The sequence below is a fragment of the Halichoerus grypus genome, chromosome 13, assembly GCF_964656455.1.
Source record: "Halichoerus grypus chromosome 13, mHalGry1.hap1.1, whole genome shotgun sequence".
NCBI classification, from domain to species: Eukaryota; Metazoa; Chordata; class Mammalia; order Carnivora; family Phocidae; genus Halichoerus; species Halichoerus grypus.
The window spans coordinates 45,230,124-45,254,522 of NC_135724.1; positions in this window are offsets into that span (position 1 = coordinate 45,230,124).

Consider the following 24,399-nt stretch of genomic DNA (forward strand, 5'->3'; position numbering starts at 1 on the left):
GAAAGTCCACCCCTGTCCCAAAATATTCATCCAGATACCATGTGAAATAAGATAAGGTGGCGATAAGACTGCCTGACCTCTGTGTTAACTCCTAGCAGTTAAAATTCTGTTCTTGTAACAGGAATTCTAATTTACTCTTCACATCACAGATGCAAACGCGTCAGATATTAAACGAGTGAGGATTACCCTGATGCCCTGCTTTGCAGGCTTCCTTTGAAGACTCCAGGGGATATAAGGCATTTAGCTGTTTCCTTTCTTTCCCTCTGGAGGCATCTGGCTAAGTCAGGTGGAGCACATTCCACATGCTCCCATTTATTACACGCTCTCTTCCTGCACTGGCTTCCCCCCCTTTCCACTACTCTGTCTTTCTTGGCCTTTGCCAAACATCTTTATTCAGAACAAAACACTGTGTTTGTTTCTGGAATTTCCATCAGGATAAAGAAGAGAGAGAGCAGACTCATGTCAGGGACACTCCCTGAAAACCTGGAAGTCTCTGCACACACATGCACGCACACACACACACACGTGTGTGGCTGCCGCTGGCCGCTTCTCACCGTATACTCCTGCTTTATACACCCAATGCTGCTAAAGGCCTTCCTTTGCTTGTGGAGTATAATTTATTTAGCTGTCCCCCAAATACAAATCACATTCACCTCTCTCCAGAAGAGAGGCAACTTGCTTTTTAAGGATGTCATAAAGAGGAAAATGGAGCTTGGTTAAAAAGTAGCAAAATACTTGCTATTCTTAATAAGTTCAGATTGTCCACATAACTCTCAAGTGGACACACGAAGCAGAACCCCAGGCAAATGCATAAAAGGTCTCTCTAGGATGTTGTTTTCTTTTTGCCAGTCACCTAGCTGGATTCCCAGCCAACCTGTAATAATGGCGTAAGTAACGTATTTTCTCTGTGGATTGTGGGGAATAACCGGATCCAGTGAGGCAAGATCAGATAGCTGAGGGTCAAGGGCTTCCAGGATAGACCTGCCACGATACACATCTGTAGGCTCTCTCTTCACTTCTGCAAGCTGTGTTCTACTTAGCATCCTTTTCCCATTTCCGCCACCTGTAGGCTTTCTGCCTGTGTCTGTCTCCGTAACCCATGGTGACCAGGAGGAGGAGGGAAGGGAGACGGCTCTCTGCAGAGCCTAGTGGCAGCCCTCTTCCTAGAAACAAAACAGCAGGAGCACGATGAGAACATAGGTGGCTGTTGGGAAGGGTGGTTTTTTTTGTCTTCTCTCTACAGATTTGCCTTCCTGTTAATGTGCTTCTAGAGGGCGAGGAGAACTCTAAGTCCCAGTACCCTGCCCTTGCCATGAGAAATCACATACGTTGTTCTCCACTGATTTATTTATCTCTGATGATTTATTTGGATTATTTTTGCCTTTGTAATCATCTTTTTAGAAAACAAATGTCCAAGATTTAAAAATATCAAAAAAGGACAAAAGACTATATAACGAGAAGGACCCTGCTCCCAGTTCCCCTACCCAGGAACAACTATGATTACCAATTGTTTATCCTTCCAGAAATAGTCTTTGTGAATCTTTATATCTAAGATGTCCTGTGTATGTCTAAATTTACCAGCCTTTTCTTAGGTCAGGCTACTGGAGTCGTTGGGGGAATGGGGGAGGGGAGGGGGGGAGCCAAGGGTCCAGCCCCTTACTATGGTACCATGTAGCCGGTGGGACCGGCCCGTGGGCAGGGGCTGCGGGCATCACCACTGTGGGGGAAGCACTGCTTTTGCTGTGCTTGTTTAAAAAACAAAACAAAACTCTGTGTGTGCATGTGTGTGTGTGGTGTGTGTTTACGTATACATTTGTTTGAGTAACAGAAGTGAATGCCTGCATATACCCTACCCATCTTACTTTTCTTTCCACAGAACAAAGTAACTTGAAGTTCATTTGATATCAGTATGTTTAGAAATACCACATACGATGGACACATTGTCATTACGGTTTTTCAAATGACAAGAATGGGAAGGAAGAAGGAAGGAGGGAAGGAAGGAAGGAGGGAAGGAGGGAGGGAAGGAAGGAAGGAAGGAAGGAAGGAAGGAAGGAAGGAAGGAAGGAAGGAAGGAAGGAAGGAAAGAAGAAGGAAGGAAGGGAAAAAATAAGCACCCCAACTATTTATGGCTGCTATTTGTCAAAGCATCTTTCTTTGTGAAGGAGCATCTGTCATTTCTCTCTTGCAGACAGAGGGCAGTGACAGTGGGTTTGTCTTTGTTGTTGCTGTAAAACCTAAATTTATGGTTTCCAAACCCAGTTTCATCTGTTGCTTTCTGTATTAAGGACACGCGAGGTCCAGGGCATCCTCCGGCATCCTCTCGAAGGAGAGATGGAACCTCTTCTCCTCACTTCACGCTAGGATGAGTCGCTGGCTGTGGCTGCTTCTGCAACCCCACATCCGGGCCTCTCTCTGGGTGAAGGGGGCCGTACCCAGCTCAGGATGGAGGAGCAGGTGCATGTCGTTTCCCTCTCATCCTCTGTCATGAAAGTAAACTTTCTGTCCATCTTTCTCTCCATTCCAGCAGAGACTAATGGGAAACAAGAGCCCACCGTGAAAAAATGTAGCTTGTTCTGGTTGCCCTGCCCATGAGCATCATCACAAGGGGAAGAGAAGAGAGTGCAACACGCCTCTGTTCTGAAGATGCACCTGGAGCAGGGCAAAGGTGAGACCCAGGTCACCGGGGCCCAGCTCTCTATTTGGCATGCCAACCCTAGGGTGCGCATTCACACGGAAAGTGTGTGCAGATAGCGAGCGCTGGAGCTAAGACTTTCAGGCCCCCAGACATTCCACCAAGGACCCATTCTGTTATCTGGCACGTGGCCTAGGTGGCTCTCCATCCTGGGGCCATGACCACAGGAGCTCAGTTGCTCTGCTGTGGGCATTTTCTCCACTGCGTTGAGCTGTTCCCCACTGAACAGTGTGAAGCCGACCATCAGCCATCAAAAGATGACCAGCAAGTAGCCAGGGACAGAGGCTAAGGACAGGGCTGGGGAGAGGAGGTGGGATCAGAACCTCATCTCCATCACCTGTGGCTCCAGATGCATTTAACCTCAGTGCCTCAGTCTGCTCATCTACAAAATTCAGGTTCATCTTATAAGGTTGCTAGGAGGATGAAATAAAGCAATGTGGAGAGCTGGCTAGTGCTTAAGAAGTCTATTATTAAGTAATCTCAGTCCTCTAAGGGAGGTAACTTAAGTTATTGTGGTTTGACTAACGTAAATATTCTAAACATACTTGCTACCCTCAATCATTTCTGAGACTCTCCCAGTGCTTCCAGAACATTGCTGTGCGTTCCAGGTGTGACTCATGAACTTGGGCTTGGCTGGCAGCACGGGTATGGGGTGTACTGTTCTAAGTCAGCACAGAGGCCCACAGAGGGATGGCACTGACTCTTTCTCCTACCACTAGTCTGGCACCTTGGACAAGGGGCTGTTCTTTCTCCACTCCGTCTCCTCATCTGAAAACTGGGGATAGTGACGGAGCTGGGAGTGCTGAATGAGGTAACGTGCGTGAAAGCAATAATATTGGATAGCATACAGTAAGTGCTCAATGAAACCGTAGGTTTCATGCAGCCACCGACCCCCAGAATTTCAGAACCTGAAAGATTCTTGCAGCTTATTTAGTAAACCGCCCTGTTCATTTTGTAGATGAATATCCACATCATGGAAACGTTGAGATTCAGCAAATGTTAGATGGGCAGTGAGCTGCAGAATCGGGTCTGGGACCCTGGGGTTCTGTGGCCCAGGCCCAGGCTCTTCTACCCCCTGCGGTTTTCTCACTCAGGGCTGAAAGTGTTTGTTCCGTCCCAGGTAGGGACTCGGTCCTTCAAATTTGTTTGAAACCTTGGGCAACAAATAGATTGCTTGAAAAGTTGTGAGACTCAAGGCCAGGCACGGAATTCTGTTTGACATCCCAAGGTCTTGGCTGATTTTTTTTTTTAAACCCATTTTCTTTTCTACTGCGAGTTCCTATCAGCCTCTCTATCCCTGCTTTGCCTCAGAAAACCGAAACACCCTCCCTCCCCACTGCCCTTATTTTATTTAACTATAGTCTGTAGTGAAAAACCCTCTTCTCTCAAGTGAAATGAAGCAGGCTGACACCTTTAGGGCTCTCATTTTATCATTATTACCATTTAACATTTATAAGTGTGCACAGTATGCTAGACACTCTAACATACAGTGGTGAGCAACTTGCCGTCTAAATTAGACACAGATAGATCCACATAAAAGAGAAAAAGAGAAGCAGGGGGTGAGTGGGAAGTGGGTGAGGCAAGGGAAAAAGGCAGGGTCGCTGCCACAACACTTCAAACTCTTGCTGAGCCAATGGCTGTGGAAGACTTAGGAAGACATAGCCAATTTTTAGCAAAGTGATATAAAATTGCCGCTAAAGGGATTGTGTGAAATACCAGGGTTTGGGGTTTTTTGGTTCTTGTTTTTTTTTTTTTTTTTCATTTCTGCCAGAGAATTTCAGGAAAGCACCTTTGTGCGAAGAGAATCGTTCTAAGTCTGCTCTCTGCCGCCTCAGCTTCCCCCCTCTCCCCCCCCACTGCCCCCTCCCCGTGCACTTTTGGTTTGAACTCAGAGAACAGCAGGGAGGCAAGGGAATGAAGTGTGGGGCAGCCAGCATGTCTAATTCCATGACAGACATGTGGTGAATCTAAAGGCCACCCCTGGAAGCATCTTTGATCTCTGGAGCCCACTATGCATTCTATTTCCCCTCCACGGGGTCAGTGCCCCGGTCTGCCCCAGCCGCCCGAAAATCCCCCGCCCCCCACAGGTAAGCAGCCCATTCTGTAAGGCCGTGTCGCCCCTGAGTAGAATTTTGTTCTCGCAGTTCATCCTGGTTCTCCAGAATTGTAACTTTTCCTCCTGTGGATTATTTTTACGGAATGTATTTACTCCTTAGAACTTGAGGGTGGCGAGTGACACTCTCTACAGCTTCAGGGAAGTAGTTAAGCATTAAGTCAAGTAGATTCATCATAATTGGAGCAGAATCAATAATTGAACAGTTTAATGAAAGAGGGCAAAAAATAAATTTTTAAAAATTTATGTTATAACTGGAAGTTTGTACCTTTTAATCCCCTTCACATATTTTGCTTATCCCGCCCCCCCAAAAATAAATATTTTAAGTGACAACACTTCTGATAGCCTCTTGTTCATAAAAGTTGTCCACAGGCTGCCGAGAGGACCCTCCCAAAAGAGGAGAGGAGCCCAGCCAGTGGCCCAGAGTTCTTGCATTCTTAGCTTTAGTGGGGTAGTTGGTTTTCTCTCTTTAACGAACAGCAAATAAAAATCAAGAGTCCCCTTCGATAGGAGCTAAGACACAAACCCAGCAAAAACGCATCCCCATCCTTCAAGGAACTCAAAGCAAACCTAAGACTTCTTCCGCTTGAAAAAATAAGTAGTAGTCTCTTGCCAGGGCTAACTGAGTGGTGAACATGACAAATGATGGGGGGGGGGGCGGGGACAGAGGGAAGGGCATCCTGCTGGGGGCGCACCTGGCGTGCACCTAGCTCCAGAGAGGTGAGGAAGGCACTGCAATTTAAGCACGGGGGACAGCTCTCTTCTCACTTTATTTTTCCCGTTAGGTACATTATCCTCTCAATTCTTTCCTCTTTGTTGATTCTAGGACCTACAATGGTTTGATACTGGAACATTCCTTGTGCATTTTTTTTTTTCCAAACTAAATTGAACCTTAAACGACAAGTCCCTGGAAACCAGGTACGGACTGACGCAGTGGTTCGGGTCCGCCAAGAAGGAGGCACGGAGATGGGATGAGATCCGCCGCTGCACCTGCGGGAGGCTGCAGCGCTCCCCGAGCGGCACCCACGCTTTCCTGTGGCAGGAAAGGAGGAAGGAAGGTTTGGGTAGACGGAGGTTCCAACAGAGAGGAGCTTTAGGACAGGTTTGGCCAGGTTCCTGTGGAGCCCTTGAGCCCGTGTTGCTCAGGAGAGGAGACGAGGGTTTTGCCAGAATGCGCCTGCCTTGAGCTGCCTGGCCATCATTGCCGGGGTGCAGCCCGCTGCAGGGGTGCAGACGTGGTGCTGGGTCCAGAAGGGGAACAGCTCGGGCCGTCAGCCCATGACGCGCCGCTCAGCCGGAGCTCCGAGCGCCGCATTTTGGTCACAACTGCCTTACTTGACTTCATGCCAGGGAGGCAGTCAAGGCGGGTAGGGCAGAGGGGTCCTGACCTGCAAGCCAGGCACGGCTTTTAGCATAGTTTTATACTAACGGCTTCCATGTACGCATGTGCCAGCACCTGAATATTGTTACCAGCTTAGACATCCCGTAAGTCTTACCAGGCCTCTACTGTTAACCTGTTTAACAGACAGAAAATTAAGTCCTAGAACAATCATGGTCACACAGCAACTGTTGGTAGAGCCAGAATTCAAACCTAACTCTCCGTTCCAAAGCCTCTATGTGCATTCCCTCTGAAATCACTTCTTGATTGGAGCAGTCTATAATGTATTTAATTACTGCTAAGTACTAAAGTCCTGTTATTTTCATACAGCCTCTGACTAGAGTAGAAACCTCTCCTAAAAATCACGTAAGACTTTGCGCTCACCCAAGAAATTTGCTTGGGAGCATGCTCTGCTCATGCTCACCAGGTCCCTCCGTTTTCTGAGAAACCAAAATAAAATCTTTGTCTATTTGTTGAAGCTCTGCCTTAAAGAGACAGTTTCTCAAAGGCTCACATACTCTAACCATGACCTCCCAGATACTTACTGTGCTAAGAAACAAAAGCAGCAGAAAAAAATCCTGTAAAGCTCCCCAACGCTCGAATTAATAAATGACATCAGGTTTGCCCACACGTCTATGACATACATTAAAATCTCATTGTCACCCAAGAATTAAAAGTCCAAGTTGAAGCTGTTCAAATTTTACTAAAAAGATATTAAAACAGTAAGCCTGTAAAAACCAAGTTAGCCTCATTACAAAGAAGAAAGTACAACTAAATCTCAGTATTAGCATGTAGAAATCTGTCATAGCTGGTGGAGAATATGGTTCTGATACTATGCAGTTTTTTCTTGAAAAGCCTAAAAGGACGCTGTCAAGTTTGACAGGCCTAAAACCCAGCACCCACACACACCCCGGCATGCAAATATTACATTTTCTATTTTTAAAAAGGGCCTCTTGATAGATTTTTCACTCTCAGTCTTTAGAAATGATCTCAAGTCAAAAATAAAGAAAGAAAGCTTTTCAGCTTTAATTTCCTGCTAGTTTGTGAGAATCGGTTTGGCAAGAAGAATCATCACAACAAACCCAAGGAACTTGCTTGTTTTCTTTCCACAGCCAGCTAAGGACAGGGATTTTAATGTCGCTATCACTCTCATTACAGAAGGCTCCTAGATTTTCACTATCATGGGAGCATTATCAAATAAAAAAAAATAATTTATACAACAGGTTTATTTGCAACTAGTCACCCCCTAGCCATATCTTGAGAAAAGCATCTCATTTCTTTATGTAGCAGTTGTAATGTGTGACAAGACCCATTCCTAAAGGCCCCCAAAAGTGTCCTAGCATAAGCCTGTCCCATTCATACTCCAACACAGTAAGGCACAAAACACTAGAAATGGCTACCTGACACTAAATAGCTAACGTCTTAGGCACTGATTTCCCTCATGAAGAGGGCAAAAGGAAAGCATCCATATCATATCAAAAAGCTTCCGTAGGGCGCCTGGGTGCCTCAGTCAGTTAAGCAACTGCCTTCGGCTCAGGTCACGATCCTGGAGCCCCAGGATCGAGTCCCGCATCGGGCTCCCTGCTCAGCAGGGAGTCTGCTTCTCCCTCTGACCCTCCCCCCTCTCATGAGCTCTCTCTTTCTCTCTCTCAAATAAATAAATAAAATCTTAAAAAAAAAAAACAACTTCCATATCATGTGGTTTAAATAAAAAGAAGAAAGGCATTCGTCCTCCTATTTTTCAATTCCGCCTCCCTGTGTATATGACCAATTAATCTCCTTAAAACATTGCTCTGATCAGTCACCATCCTGCACACATGGATCGACTGCTTACCTGGGATCTGCCCCAGGAAGGAGCATCGTGTTAGTGGGAGTCACTCAGTTGTTCAAGAGTGTCAGTGTTTATTCAATGGTTGTAGAAGAAAATTCAAACTCTGGCTCAGTATGCAGGTTTCCCTGTAATCTGGCCCCCGCCTACGTTTGAAGCCTTTTCTCTCATTCCTGACCTCCTAGGCCTGTGCTGTCTACTATGGTGGGCACAGTTTATGTGTGGCTATTAAGCAACTGAAATGTGGCTGCTCCAAGTTGACGTGTACTCTAAGTGCAATCTACGTGCCAGATTTTGAGGGCTTAGCACCAAAAATAAAAGGCTGTAAAACAGTTCAGTAATTTTAAATTGGCTACATATTGAAATGATGATGTTTTGGATACATTGGGCTACAGAAAATAGGTTATAAAGTTAATTTCAATTGTTTCTTTCTAATACAGCTAGTAGAAAATTTAATTTTGACATGGCTTCGGCTGTATTTTCTCTTGGTGCTGTTAGACTTTGCACTTGGCCCCCACACTGCCCACACCATGCTTTCTACCTACTATAGTCATCTTTGCAATCTTTTTCTCATTTAAATGTTATCTGTCCTTCAAGTCTCTGCTCTAATCTTAAGTCCTCTCAGTCAGTCGCAATAACACCCTCTTCAGAAAACCTCTTTGACTCTGTACATCTCTTATAGCATTTATCACCTTGTGATTTGTTTTACACTATTTGTGTGTCCATTGTAATACTCTTCAACTCCCCTCCCCCGCTGCTATATTGCAGCTCCTAGAGGGCAACTACCATGTCTGAATCATGCTATCCATGATTGATTTTTTCCACGGTATCCAGCACAATATCTTGCACAAGGAAGATAGTCAGTAAATATTTATCAGGGGAATGATAAATGGATAGGTGGATAAATGCATTAATGCAAAAATGGATGGATGAATTAAGACAGTGTTGTATTGGCAAAAGAACAGATACACAGATCAGGGGCACCTGGGTGGCTCAGCCAGTTGGGTGACCAACTCCTAGTTGTGGCTCCGGTCATGATCTTGGGATTGTGAGATCAAGCCCCGCATTGGGTTCCATGCTCAGTGTAGAGTCTGCTTGTGATTCTCTCTCTCTCCCTCTCCTTCTTCCCCTCCCCCCGCTCGCATGCTCTCCGTTCTGTTTCTCTCTCTCTCTAAAATACATAAATAGGGGCGCCTGGGTGGCTCAGTTGGTTAAGCGACTGCCTTCAGCTCAGGTCATGATCCTGGAGTCCCAGGATCGAGTCCCGCATGGGGCTCCCTGCTCAGCAGGGAGTCTGCTTCTCCCTCTGACCCTCCACCCTCTCATGCTCTCTCTCTATCATTGTCTCTCTCTCAATAAATAAATAAAAATCTTAAAAAAATAAAATAAAATAAAATAAAATACATAAATAAATAAAATCTTTAAAAAAAAAAAAAGAATAAAAACACAGCTCAATGGAACAGGATAGGTAGCCCATAAATAAAACACACAAATACAATCAACTGATTTTTGACAAAGGTATAAAGGCAATTCAGTGGAGAAAAAATAATCTTTCAACATATGACGCGGGAACAATTGAATGTTCATACATTAAAAAAATTTAACCTAGACACTGACCTTATAACTTTCACAAAAATGAACTCAAAATTGATGGTGGACATGAGTGTAAAATGAAAAACTATCAAACTTCTAGAAGAAAAGAGGATAAAATTTACATCATTTTCAGTTTCATGATTCTTTTTCAGATACAACACCAAAAGCATAAATCATGAAAGAAAAACAATTGTAAGTGAAATTTTTTATTAAAAATAAAAAAAATTATGCTCTGTGAAAGACACTTTAAGAGAATGAAAAAACAAGTCATGGGCTGGAAGAAAATATTTGCAAACTACATCTGATAAAGCGTTTGTATCTAAAATATATAAAGAATCATTAAAACTACACAATATAAAAAGTAAAACCCCAATTAAAAAATGGGCATGAGCTCTGAATAGATACCATACCAAAGAAGATCCACAGATGGCAAGTAAGCATATGAAAAGACTCTCTGCCTCATTGGTCAGCAGGTGAATGCAAATAAAAACGATACTTTCTTTACTCCTTATACAAAAACAACTAACAGTGGGCCATAGATCTAAATGTAAGATCTCAAAATATAAAATGCTTAGGAAAAAAAAGGAGTAAATCTCCATGACCGTGAATTAGGCAATAATTTCTTAGATATGACACCAGAAGCACAAGCCACAAAAGTGAAATACATAAATTTGCCTTCATCAAAATTAAACACTTTTGTTCCTTAAAGAATACCATCGAGAAAGTGAAGAGACACTCTAGTTTAGGAGAAAATGTTTGCAAATCATAAAAATGATAAGCGACTTGTACGTAAAACATATAAATAAATCTTAAAACTCAACAATAAAAAAGACAGATAATCCAGTTTTAAAATGGACAAAGATTTAAACAGACATTTCTCCAACACAAAATATATACAACTGGCCAAGCACATGGAAAGATAATAAAAATTACCCAGGAAGTGCCAATCGAATCATAATGAGATACCACTTCACACACATGAGCATGGCTATAATCTAAAACAAATCACAAATCAAATCACACATGTTGGTAACAAGGTGGAGAAATTGGAGCATTCACACATTGCTGGAAGGAATGTAAAATGGTACAGCCACCTTAGAAAACTATTTGTAAGTTCCTCAAAAATGTAAGCATAGACCTGTCAGCAATTCCCCGCCTAGGTATATATCCAAAAGAACTGAAAACATATATTCAAATCAGTAATTCTGTGTTAATGTTTATAGCAGCATTATGCAAAGTAGCAAGAAAGCAGAAAGAACCTCCAGAACCATCACATAATGGATAAGCAAAATGTGGTATATCCATACAATGGAATATTAGTCAGCCTTAAAAAGGAAGGAAATTCTGACACATGCTATAGTATGGAAGAACTTTGAAAACATTTTGTTAAGTGAAATAAGCCATTCACAAAAGGGCAAATACTGTATGATCCCACTCAATGAATTCATAGAGACAGAAAGGAGGATGGTGGTTGCCAGGTGTCGGAGGGAGAGACTGAATGAGGAATTATTGTTTAATGGGTACAGTTTCAGTTTTGCAAGATGAAAGTTCTAGAATTGGATGGTGGTGATGGTTGCAAAACAATGTGAATGTACTTAATGCCACTGAATTATAAACTCAAAAATGGTTAGGATGTTAAATTTTATGTTATGTATACTTTACCACAATTAAAAAGAACTTAAAGCTACACAGGATATGAATCTATTTCTATGACGTTCTTGGAAAGGCAAAACTATAGAGATGGTTAACAGATCAGTGGTTGCTAGGGGTCCCAGGGAGGTGATGTTGGGGGGTTATAGTTGTAAAGGTGAAGTCTGGTGGATTTTTTAGGCATTCAAACTCTTGTGTATGATACAGTAATAGTGGGTATATGATACTATGCATTTGTCAAAACACACAGAATTTTAAAACATAAAGAGTGAACCTTAATGTATGCAAATTAAAAAACCCATTTAGAAGGTTGGGGGATATGAGGATCCAACGGTATTACAAATGTATGGAACAACCTCTGAAAGGGGTGGGGGGAGCAGGTACTGACCCAAGGAGCTCTGGAGATAAGTGGGGTCTGTAAGACCAGGGGCAGAAGGAGTTGGACATAAGCACGTACCCCAACCAATTAAATCATTTCACATGAGAATATGGATGAATGATTCTGACGCCATTATACATATATTCTGGAATCAAACAATTAAATACATGGACAATCATTGGTAGGATTCAGGTTTTTCATTGTTGGAGTGGGAATATGCTGATAAGCAAGGGAGGAAGAAAGAATGATCCGGGTGGTAATGGATTAGTTGGAGATATCAGTAGGGACTTAGGTTTAGCTTCATATAAACGGCAGATGGTTACAAAGAGAAACATTTAGAGATATACACATACGCATATACATACGCATACATGCTTCTGTGCTCTGTCAGCTGAGAGGGCCTACAATCAACCACGCTCCAGTAGCAACAAGCGCAACTTGTCCAGATCTTCGTTTCTGCAGCCTTTCCAATGAGAGAAACCAGAGTTCCCTGAGAAAATGGCTGATTCTAGAAGTGAGATCAGGAAATGTACAAGAGGAGATGAGAGAATCTTGTAGTGTCAGAAAGAAAGTGAAAAGAATGGAAGGGAAAAGAGAAAACCCACAATGATAGGGATATGTCAAACTAAAGGAGCCCCTGAGAGCCAAAGTTCGAACAATTTGAGCAATAAAATAAATATGCAACCCAAAATATAAAATAAATATCCATAAGTCCATACTGATGTAAATATATGACTGAATAAATAAACAAATGGATCAGCAGAGTTCCAAATAATTTATATAGATACTTGGCCTTCAAGAAGGTGGAAGGTAAGTACCCACTCCTTTAATATGGGCTGCATATCATGACTTCTTTCAAAGAATGCAGTATGGAAAATAAGAAAAAACGATAACTTTACACGGAGGAAACCTGACAAATACTACCACAGCCAGGTAATCAAAGCTAACGTGAACACATTAACAAGGCGGACATGTTGATTATATGGACCTGTGATGTGATGTGGTAAGAGTGGCGTTTTACTTTTGTGGTCTTCCTCTCCAAATTCATATTCCCATATAATCATGAAAAAAATCAGATAAGCTCAAATTGAGGGACATTCTATAAATGACCAGTAGTCCTCAAGACTGTCAAGGTCATCGAAAGCAAAGAAAGTGTGAGAAACTATCACAGTCAAGAAGAGCCCAAAGAGACATGATGACTAAATGTACTACGGTGTCCTGGATGGTATTCTGGAATAGAAAAGGGACATTTGGGAAAACTAAGAAAATCTAAATAAAATATGGGCTTTAGTTAATAATAGTGTACCGATCTTGGTTCATTAATTGCAATAAAAATACCATTCAAATGTACACTTCTAATAATGAGGAATTGGGTATTGGATATATGGGAACTCTGTACTATCCTTGCAACTTTTCTTTAAATATAAAACAAATCTAAAATAAAAAGATTGCTAAAAAATGTTAATGGATTATGGATATCTTCTAAAGCTTCCAGAGGCAAGCTAAAGTTGAATTTTCAGTGGCATATGGAAGTTACATCTGTCAGACCCATCACTGCTCTTCGTTTTGGAAAAGATTGTTCACTAACAACCACATTTCTCTTCCCAATTATAAGTTGATCTATCCCTACTCCTATCCCTATCATCAGGGCGAATTAAAACTCAGTCATCACCACTTTCTGTTTTCCTTAGCTATATTTTTCTTCCTACTCTTTTCCCACATCCTGCAAACTTCTTCTGTTTTCCTTAACACCCTGATCCCTAAAATTCCCAGAACAAAACTTATACTTCCTCCATTTTGGTAAACAAATATGAACAATACCTAAATCACCTGGGAAAAATATTTAACTCCAAATCCACATACAGCACAATTCACTTGGCTTCCAGAACGAAAGGCTTCCCAGCATAACCCTGAAGCATCTGAAAAACATCAGTAAGATTATTTTTTCATGATGTGTCCATTTACCACATTCTTAAGGAAAGGCTTGCGTTGAATTTTACAAACTAAAGCTGAAACAAAAGCAAACGAAGCCACGAAATAATTGAGAAAACCAGTTAGGATTGTACCTCATGGAATATAAAAAATGTTCCATAAAGAAAGATGTAATTGGCTGAGTCCTTGGGAATAAGTAGACCCAGAGACCACTGTTAAAACCAGATATGCCTCTAATTTTTACCTGCAGTCAGTTAAGCCATGGGTTAGCTCTGAAATGTCGAACAGCCAATGTGAAGGAATTTATTGCAAGAGATGTAACTGCCGATTGCGGCTGGTAAAACAAACTTTTACGGAGGACTCCTGGACTTTAATAATGATGGAATACAACCCAAGGCAGTACAAATTCATAATCTCGTAGGACAAATAGCCTTTAAAAATTCAACCTCTTTTAATTTCACCATTGAAATGAGTGGAATTTTCTATAGAAGTCACACGACACATTCACTGTGTAGCATGAAACCTTCCATTAGCATGATCCCGGGCCCACCTACCCATCTGCTCTAATTTTGCAGGGTAGGTAATAACATCATTGAGCACATAAATTCTTGTATGGCTTGTGCTTAAACTGAGGTAGGTTTTAGATAATAACCACCTATTAGAAATCTGTTATCGTAGTCTAGCAGTATGTACACTATGTCGCTTTGCTATTATACAAAAGGGACCTACCTATAATACTCAAATTGTCATTGTCACTAAACAAATTTCTTTAAATAAAGGCCCATAAAAATCCAATTAGATTGTGCATGGAGCACCATTAGGTTGAAATGCGGCAACAGTAAAAGTCAAGATTAACTTAACCTTTTAAAAAGATTATATTACACGCAAAGCCACACTGGCATGTGGAGGACTTTAAGTTAATTCTGGGCTCTGCAAAGATCAGGGAAATGGCAAATGTATGTATATCTTGAAAGCCCCTGGCGTGTCCTGGAGTCTGGTTACCATTTCCCCGTCCCTGGGGTTGATGACTCCAGCCACGAAGGCCCCGGGAGACAGCACAGCTCTGTATCCTACAATTTTGGTGGCCTGAGCAGTTGCATTAGCCTTCCCCCTCCCCCCAGTGCTTTTGAAGTGGGGACAGGAAACCAGCCGCTACGTAAGCTCCAACCCTTCCAAGAGTTTTCTGTCCCTGAGTGTTTTATTTTTTTTTTTTTTTTTTTTTTTTTTTTTTTTAAAGATTTTATTTATTTATTTGACAGAGAGAGACAAAGCGAGAGCAGGAGCACAAGCAGAGGGAGTGGGAGAGGGAGAAGCAGGCCTCCCGCAGAGCAGGGAGCCCGACGCGGGCCTCGATCCCAGGACCCTGGGATCATGACCTGAGCCGAAGGCAGACGCCTAACGACTGAGCCACCCAGGTGCCCCTGTCCCTGAGTGTTTTAAACACTACCAGACCCAAAAGGGATCAGGTTTATGGTGGTATAATATCACCTTAGATTTGGGTGACATTGGAAAGAAAAAAAGAAAAGACAGAAGAAACTATTTGGGCACTTTTCATTGTATCACAACATTATCCATCAGGAGAGAGGGTTTTCGTCAACGAATTCAATCCCCATACACTGTCTTCTGTTCTCTGTCTTGGATCAGACAATCCAAACAGTAGAAGACATACCACCTCAAGGAGCTTCTCTCTCATGATAGGATAGTTCTAATTGCTGGAAATATGTGTTGTACATTGAGCCAAATTCTGCTCCCAGTGACTTATATCTGTTGGTCCTATTGGGTCCTTGGGAACTATAGAAAATACATCTCCATGTTCAGCTCCCACTGCCGTTTAAATATTTAAAGACAGTCACGATAACAATTAAAAACATGATCATTTCCTAATCATTTACTGGGTGACAGCAGTGTACCAGATATTTTATGTCTTTCACCCAATTTCCTCATGGGAAGAGCACTGGATATGTTGCAAGGAAAACTTGATAACACTTGCAGTGGGGAGGTGAGAAGGGGGTTTGGAGATCCCAAAGGTCACACTCAGGACAGAAATATGTTTCCTACGGTAGGTGGATTCTGCTACATGAGTGGATCTTTGTTCTGCTAAGAATAATAATGTTTGGTTTTTCAAATTAAGGATAGGAACTAGAAGAGGAGGACTTGTTCTCACAGAAGAGGGTAAAGGAATTTGAAGACCCCACCATCCTGGGGAGCTAGAAAGGGGCCAGTAAGTCTGATGGTGGAAGGATCCTCCCCTCCACATACACATTCCCATTGCCCTCCCCCGCCCATTGCCGCCGCCCGTGGCAAAGACTTTGCAGAGAATAGCAGTACAGGTGGGGAGGCCTTCAGCTTTTTCCTCTGGGAAGTGTGCAACGTGAATCTCCTCATTGAAATGGATAACATCTTCAATGAAATCTACATAGCTCACCAAGGCTTCTGAGGAGATATTTTAGAGGAGCTCATGAGATCTGCATTCAAGGGACTCTGGACCAGACCCTGGAGAGACTGACACAGGAGTCAGAAAAGAGGGTGACCGAAATCACAGTGTTATGTGGGAGATGTTATTGCTATTTTATCAGTGAGGGTCCTGGGAGTCAGAGAAATTAAGTGACTTGCTCAAGGTTATATGTGGAGCTGAGTCTGATATTTTTTACCACATGGCAACTCATCACATGTCCCCTGTGGTTTAAATTTTCCGTCTAGGATTCACATTTCTATTTTCCTCAACTCTTCCCCATGACATGCGTTCCAAATCTCTCCCCATCCTTACCCTCTCTGCATACTTTCCAGTAGTGAAGCTGTCTAGTTGAATTAATACAGAAATGCATGTTATACTTTATTATTAATGCAACCCAAGATCTTTTTCAACAAGTTTTGGGATTTTTTTGCATAAATTAAAACAAGTTCTTCCCATCCCTATTTATACACAACTGATATTTTATAACACTTGTTGTATTTTTCTGATTCCTAAAGTAATGTATATTTATTATAGACAAAATTTAAAATTATGAAAACATATAAAGAAAAATAAATATTTTCTTTAGCTTCAGTAATTATGGCTAATAATTGTTAACGTTTGGGGACATATTCTTTCAGTCTTTCGTATGCCTGTCTACGCAAATTTTATAGTTTCTAGTCTGAAACTAAGTGACAGACCAAACATTTATCATGTTTAAGTTTTATTTGAGGATTTAAGCTTCTCACTACAATTTATCAAAATACGTTTGAATTCTCTTGCTTTCATCTATTTGATTAGCTACATGTAGCAGAAATCTACAGCACTATCCCTTCAGCACCTGTTTCATAGGTCTTGTCATTGTGTGATGGCCTCACCTCTCAGTTCTCACCTGCCTTGACATAATCAAGCACAGTTGCCTGCTTGAGACATTCCCAGCTCGTCTCTTGATCATTCCCTTCCTGGTCCTTATTTGACTTCATTGGCCAAAACTTCTCAGTCTCCTTTGCCATCTTTTGGATATTTTCAAATGCCTCCAAGTTCAATTTCTCGTCTCCTCTGGGTTATCTCAGTTTTCTTTTCTAGGTAAGCTTGCCAAATCCCATGGCTTGAAAGGCCATCTATGGACAAATGAATCCCACATTTGTATTCTAGCTTCATTCCATCTTGAGCCCTCTCATAATCCCATACGCCTACTGCCTCCTCTACATCTCCTGGATGACTAAGGACATTTCAAAGTAACATGTCCAAAAGCACACTCTTGATATTTCCCCCCAAATCTGCTCCTTCCAGATTCTTCCTCATTTTAGGAAAAGTTCACTTCATACTACCATTCTCTCTGGGACAAGTTTTGGGGTCACCTTTCTTCTCTTTCTCTCACACCCTACATGTAATAGATTACTGAAGGCACAGTAAGACTCCGACCACTAGTCGGAGTAAAGACAGTAAAGTAACTGTCTTTACTATCAGGGTCCAAAACACCATTATATATCACATGGATTATTGTAACAACCTTCTAGTACTCTTTTGCTTTCATGTTGCCACCAGTGGTCATTTTCCACACAGCAGCCCGAGCGAGACTTCTAAAACCAGGAAGTCCATGCTACTCTTCTGCTCCAAACCTTGCAATGGCTCCCACCCACCCTCAGTAATAATCCACATTCTTTACCCGGCTCCCCCTGAGCTCATGACCCGGGTCCAAAAACCCCTCTTACATCATTTCACCCTGACTCCTCCTATTCCAATCACACTGGCCTTGTTCTTCTTGAATCCAAGCATTTTCCTGCCTTAGTGCTTTTCACTTCCTGTTCCCTCTGCCTAGAACAACCTTCCAGGTATCTTCACTTCTCAGGTGTCTGCTCAAATGTCACCTCACCAGAGGGACCTTCCCTAACCACCTCTATAAAAAAGTATTTCCTTTCTTTTACAGGCCACTCTATCCACTTACCACACATTTTTTTCTGTATTACACTTGTCACCATCTTAGTATACTATTTAAATTATTTCTTTATTGACCTTTTCCATCTCCCTCCTGTAAATATGTGCTCTGTGAGAGCAGAGACTTCAGCTTTTTTTTTTCTTTTTTTTCACTCCTTTACTTTTAGTGCCTAGAACAGTGCTTGGCATATGCTAAGAACTCAACTCATGTGTGTTGAATGAATGAACCAATAAATCGATGAATTCATCTCTTGACCACAATGGTTTGGTCTTGAGAAGGCATCAGGTACAAACAAAATAACATTCCCTTCCTAGGGATTAAGAGAGTTGTGCATGGTTTGTAAGGTAACAGACTCAAGTGCTAACAGGAGCCATGTTTGTCTCCGTCATGTGGATTCTGGAAACAGGAAGCTGCTCTTCAAATGCCCTCAGGGCATTCGCTTCTCCTGAGGCCAGAGCCCTTCTTGATAGCTCTTCGAGAAGCAGGAAACAATCACGCCATATATAATATAAAATTGAAGATATAGTGCTTACTAAACATCAGGTACTAATTTATGGATGAGGAAACTGAGGCACAGAGAAGTGCCTTGCCCAACATAGAGAGCTGGGATTCAAACCAGAGTCTGCACTGATAACCACTGTACTTTACAGCCTTTCCAGAAGTCTTGGCTCTTACATGTCTGAGGCTCTGCTATATGCTTAGTGCCTTTGTACTAATTAATCCAATTAATCCGATATTCTTCGTAGCTTTAGGTTGATAGCAAATCTGATAAGCATAACTTCATTTAAGACATTATGAACACAGTTAAGTGGGATTTAAGGTCAGAGTCACAAAAAAACTGATTCTCACATTTCTCTGTCGTCCCCAAGTTTATCATGGAAAATATTCATCAAATGCTTTGTTGAAATCGAAGCATTGTCATTATCGTATTCTCCTGATGCACAAATCTAATAATCCTAACAAGAAAGAAAAGTTCATTTGACCTGACTTGTTCTTTAGGAAACTACCTGAGAAATTTTTCTAGACGGACTTCCGACTCCATAGTGTTCAATGGTGCCCACTTGCTTCCTCTCCTGAAAGTAGGAATATTGACTTGTTTTCTGGCACCTCTCCCATTGCTGCTGGTTTCTCAGAGCAATCTGTAAGATCACATCTTCAATTTACCTTAGTAATTTGGGATAGAAAGATTCTGAGCTCACAGAAGGCGGTGAGGTAGATTATCTCTAATTCCTGGCCTGCTTGAAGTCAGCTGGTTATTTTCTGGAGGCTGGGGTGGGTTCTATTTTCCTGGGGGGACAATATAAGGCCAAAGGAAAGTTCAGTTGCTGTCTCTGTCATCTGCGAACTTTACGCCATCTTCTCTGTATTGTAGGCCAATACCTTCCCTGTTTTTCTTGAGCTTTAAAGAATTTGTTCTTGTCTTTAGTTTGTTTTGTGAGCCTCAGTTCAGCCTGGGTTTTAGACCTCCTCATAAAATTCCCTCAAGTTGAGCCACTTTGCTTTAAACATCAATCCTTCTTTTCGTTTTTATCTTTTGTACATAACTTTTTATAAAAAGTGGAGCTCCTCAGAGAGCTGACTATATAATTACACACTGATGAGCTTGTCAGATAAAATACAGGATGTCCAGTTACATTTGAATTTCAGATGAATAGCAAATAATTTGAAGTGTATACATTCGTGCATATGTAGTGGTACATACATTTGGGACACACTTATACTAAAAAAATTCAGCGTTTCCCTGACGTTCAGATTTCACTGAGTATTCTGTAATTTATTGGCTAAATCTGGCAACCCTGCATATTGATTATTTTTTGTTTGGTTTGCTTTGGTTTTTAGTAGTTTCACCTTTTCTTTTTCACCTGGAGTGCAACAATAGAATCAAAAGTTCAGCTTCAGAAAATTCCTATTCCTCATGAGTCAGGTTTACATTTTGCTTTATAGTGTTTAAGGTACCTTACTGTATTATTCTATGTCAGCTGCCATAACAAAACATCCCAGGCTCGTTGGCTTAACGGCATTTATTTTCTCGTAGCTCTGGAAGGTAGAAGTCCATGATCAAGGTGTCGGCTGGTACATTTATCCACTGCCTCCCACCTTCATTGCTTAAAGGTGGCCCCCAGGGCATTCACTCCTCCTGAGGCCAGAGCCCGTCTTGATAGCACTGTTTCCCTACTTAGGGTGCCCTTCTGATGCTTGAGGTAGAAAGCGTGCCGGAAACTGCCTCCCTGTGCTGAAATAAAGGTAGAATTGGAACAACAGGGTATGGGGTAGGGGAATCAACACCCTCGACTGCAAGTAGGCATATTATTTTTTTCTTTTTCTGGAAAAGGAAGACATTTATTTCTATGTCAGTATCTATACCAGGCTCTGGGTTACAGGAATGAGTAGCCAACACAGTCCTTTCCTCACGGAACTCACTCTCAACAGTTTGGAGGGGTTGAATAATTAATCTGAGGTCACACAAGTAATAAGTAATAGAGCTGAAATTCAAGCCCAGGTCAATGTGTTCCGTTTCACCATGCAACGTCTCTTCTCTTAGCTTTTTTTTTTTTTAAGATTTTATTTATTTGACAGAGAGAGCACAAGCAGAGGGAGAGAGAGGAAGAAGCAGGCTCCCCGCTGAGCAAGGAGCTCGATGTGGGACTCGATCCCAGGACCCTGGGATCATGACCCGGGCCGAAGGCAGCCGCTTAACCAACTGAGCCCCCCAGGCGCCCCTATTCTCTTAGCTTTTATCTATGATTAGATTTTGGAGTTATAAAGGACACTAGAGGTCACCACATCAGCTATTTGACTTTTAAGTTAGAAATTGAAGCCAAGAGATTTTATGTGCCTGTAACAAGATCACACAACAAATGTGAGGCACAACTTGGACTAGAACTCAGATTTCTTGACCTCCATTCTAGTATCATGGTCATGTATAATCTTTTACAATGCCCCCTAGAACCTCTTCCTATAATTTCCACTATTCAACAGCTTTACTGAGATTAAATTGATTATAGTAAACTACACATATCTAAAGTATACAAATGGGGAACCTGGGTGGCTCAGTTGGTTGGGCATCTGCCTTCAGCTCAGGTCATGCTCTAGGTCCTGGGATCCAGCCCCACGTCTGGCTTCCAGTTCGGTGGGGAGTCTGCTTCTCTCTCTCTCTCCCTCTGCCCTTCCCCACTGCTCATTCTCTCTCTCTCAAATAAATAAATAAATAATCTTTTAAAAAAGTATACAAATTGAAATGTTTTAATACCCTTATACACACATAATCAAGATAATGAGCAACAATCAAGATAATGAACATATTCATATGCCCCCCCCCAATTTCCTCCTTCCCTCACATACCTCTTTACCCACCTTCAATCTCCAACAACCAGTGATCTGCTTTCTATCACTATAGATTCCTTTTTATTTTCTAGAATTATAAATAAATGGAATCATGCAGTGTACGTTAATATTGCCTGGCTTCTTATAGTCAGTATACTTATTTTGAGATTCATTAATGTTGTATGTATCAATAGGCCATTCATTTTTATTCCTGAGTAGTGGAATATACTCATACATATGTGGATAAACCACAGTTTTGTCTTTTTTATCCATTCATTGGTTGATAGACAACAGTTATTTCCAGTTGTTTTGTATTACAAAAGTTGCTATGAACATTAAAATACATACCAACATAATACCCACAAATGGAACAGCTGGGTCATATGGAAGGTGTAAGTTTAACTTTGTAAGATGCTGCCAAACTGTTTCCCAAAGTGGTTATGCTATTCCCAACAGCAGTGTGAGAGTTCCAGTTTTTTTACACAACCTCATCAACACTTAGTATGGTCATTCTTTTTAATTTTAGCTATTTTAATATATGTGAAGTGATCTCATTTTGATTTTAATGTACAGTTCTCTAATAATTAATGATGTTGAAATTTTTTCTTTTTTTATTCCTTTTGCGTATCTTTTTTGTTGAATAATCTATTCAAATTTTTTGCCCATTTTTTAAAATTGAGAAGCAATAAATGCGTAACTGGTACAATCATTTTGCTATTTGTTTTTAGTCATTCCATCCCATCTGTGTTCATTTTTACTCTTTTTGTGTCTTCATATGTAACAATCAATTTTTAAATTCCATTTATCTCCTCTATTGGCTTATTAGTTACAACTCTTATTTCATTACTTTAGTTATTGCTTTAGGGTTTATCATATATATCATCTTCCTTTATGTGATATTCTACCACTTTGTGTATTTTATAAGAACCCAACAACAACATATTTCTATTTCTCACCTTCTGACACTTATGCTACTGATGTTATACATTTTACTCTTTAGAAAAGATTTTATTTATTTTAGAGTGATAGAGAGAGAGCAGGGGGAGGGGCAAAGGGAGAAGGAGAGAGAAAGAATCCCAAACAGACTTCCCACTGAGCACAGAGCCTAATGAGGAGCTTGATCCCATGCCCCTGAAATCATGACTTGAGCTGAAATCAAGAGTTGGATGTGTCACCAACTGAGCCACCCAGGCGCCGCTATACATTTTACTTTTATATATACTGTAAAACCTCATGTTCAATAATCTTCTAAAGAGATTCAAATAGTAAGAAAAAATGTTGTATGTTTACCATGTAGTTATTATTTCCAGTGTTCTTCATTCCATTTGTTTAGATTCATATTTCCATACAACATTTTCCTTCTGCTAAAAGACTTCTTTCAATATTTCTTATAATGTGGGTGTGCTGGTGATACATTCTTACAGTGTTTGTATTTCTGGAACTCATTATTTCACCTTTGCTTTTGGGACATATTTTTGCCTGGTATAGAATCATAGGTTGACAGTTTTTTCGTTCAGTACATTAAAGGTGTTGTTCTAGTATGAAGCACATACGACATTCTCATTTGTGTTATTTCTAATGTGAAACCTGTTTTTATCCGTATTTGTTTGTCTGTATGACTTTCTCTTTATTATCAGTTCTGAGCAATTTGATTATGATGTCCCTTCATGGGTTTTATTTGATGTCTCTTGTGCTGGCATTCATTGAGATTCCTGATCTGTGTGCTTATGGGTTTCATGAAGTTTGAACACTTTCAGCAGGTATATCTTCAAATATTTTCCTGCAGTCCACACTGTCTCCTCTCCTCTGGAGACTCCGATGACATGGAGTGAATGTGAGACCACCTGAAGCCTTCCCACAATTCACACATGCTCTGTTCATTTTTAAAAATGTTCTGTCTCTCTGTTTTTATTACTGCCTTTAAATTCACTAATCATTTCTTCTCTGTCATCTGCCATGAATCCCACCCACTTTAGTTTTTAATCTCATACTTTATAACATTCATCTTTTGAAGATTGAGCTGGGTCTTTTATATATCTTTCATGTCTCTACTTAACTTTTTGATCACACAGAATACAAATGTAATAACTATTTATGATTTCCATCTGCTAGTTTTAATATCTGTGTCAGTTCTGAGTCCATTTTGATTGACTAATTGATTTCCTCACTTTGGATTGTATTTTCTTGCTTCTTTGCATGACTGGTAATTTTTCACTTGATTCCAGACACTGTGGATTTTGTTCTGTTGGGTGCTAGATACTTTTGTATCCCTAAAATATTCTTTTTTTAAAAAAAGATTTTATTTATTTATTTGAGAGATAGAGAGAGAGAGAGAATGAGAGAGGGAGCACGAGATGGGGAAGGGTCAGAGGGAGAAGCAAACTCCCTGCTGAGCAGGGCGCCTGATGTGGGACTCATTCCTGGGACTCCAGGATCATGATCTGAGCCGAAGGCAGTTGCTTAACCAACTGAGCCACCCAGGCGCCCCTCCCTAAAATATTCTTGAGCTTTGTTCTGGAAGGCAGCTAAATTGCTTATAGTTTGATTCTGTCAGTTCTTGCTCTTGAGATTTGTTAGGTGGGTCTGAAGCAGTGCACAATCTAGGACTAATGATTATTCCTCACTACTGAGGCAAGACCCTTGTGTACTCAACCCAATATCTTGTAGATCTTGAGCTTTTCCAGTCTGGCCAGTGGGAACAAACTCTATTCCTAGCCCCGTGTGCACTGGGCACTGATTCCTTTAATCCAATAGCTCTTAGTTAGAGTAATTTTGCCTTGCAAGGGGCATTTGGCAATGTTTAGGGACATTTTTTGGTTGTCACAACTGGAGGTAGGATGGGAGGGGAGAGCTACCAGCATCTAGTGAGTGGAGGCCAGAGATGCTGACATCCTGCCCTACAGAGGACAGCCCCCATAATAAAGAACTATGCAGCCAAAAATGTGTATAGTGCTGGGATTGAGAAACCACACTCTCACCCTTTCAGGTGATTCTTTGCCCAGTTTCCTGGAGTTCCTTCATGTGCCTGTGTTGCTCAGTACACAGCTGCATCCTTGAGGGGCACCCGCTGTAGATCTCGGGAGCTCTCCTCTGTGTAGCTCTCTCCTCCCTGTTACTCT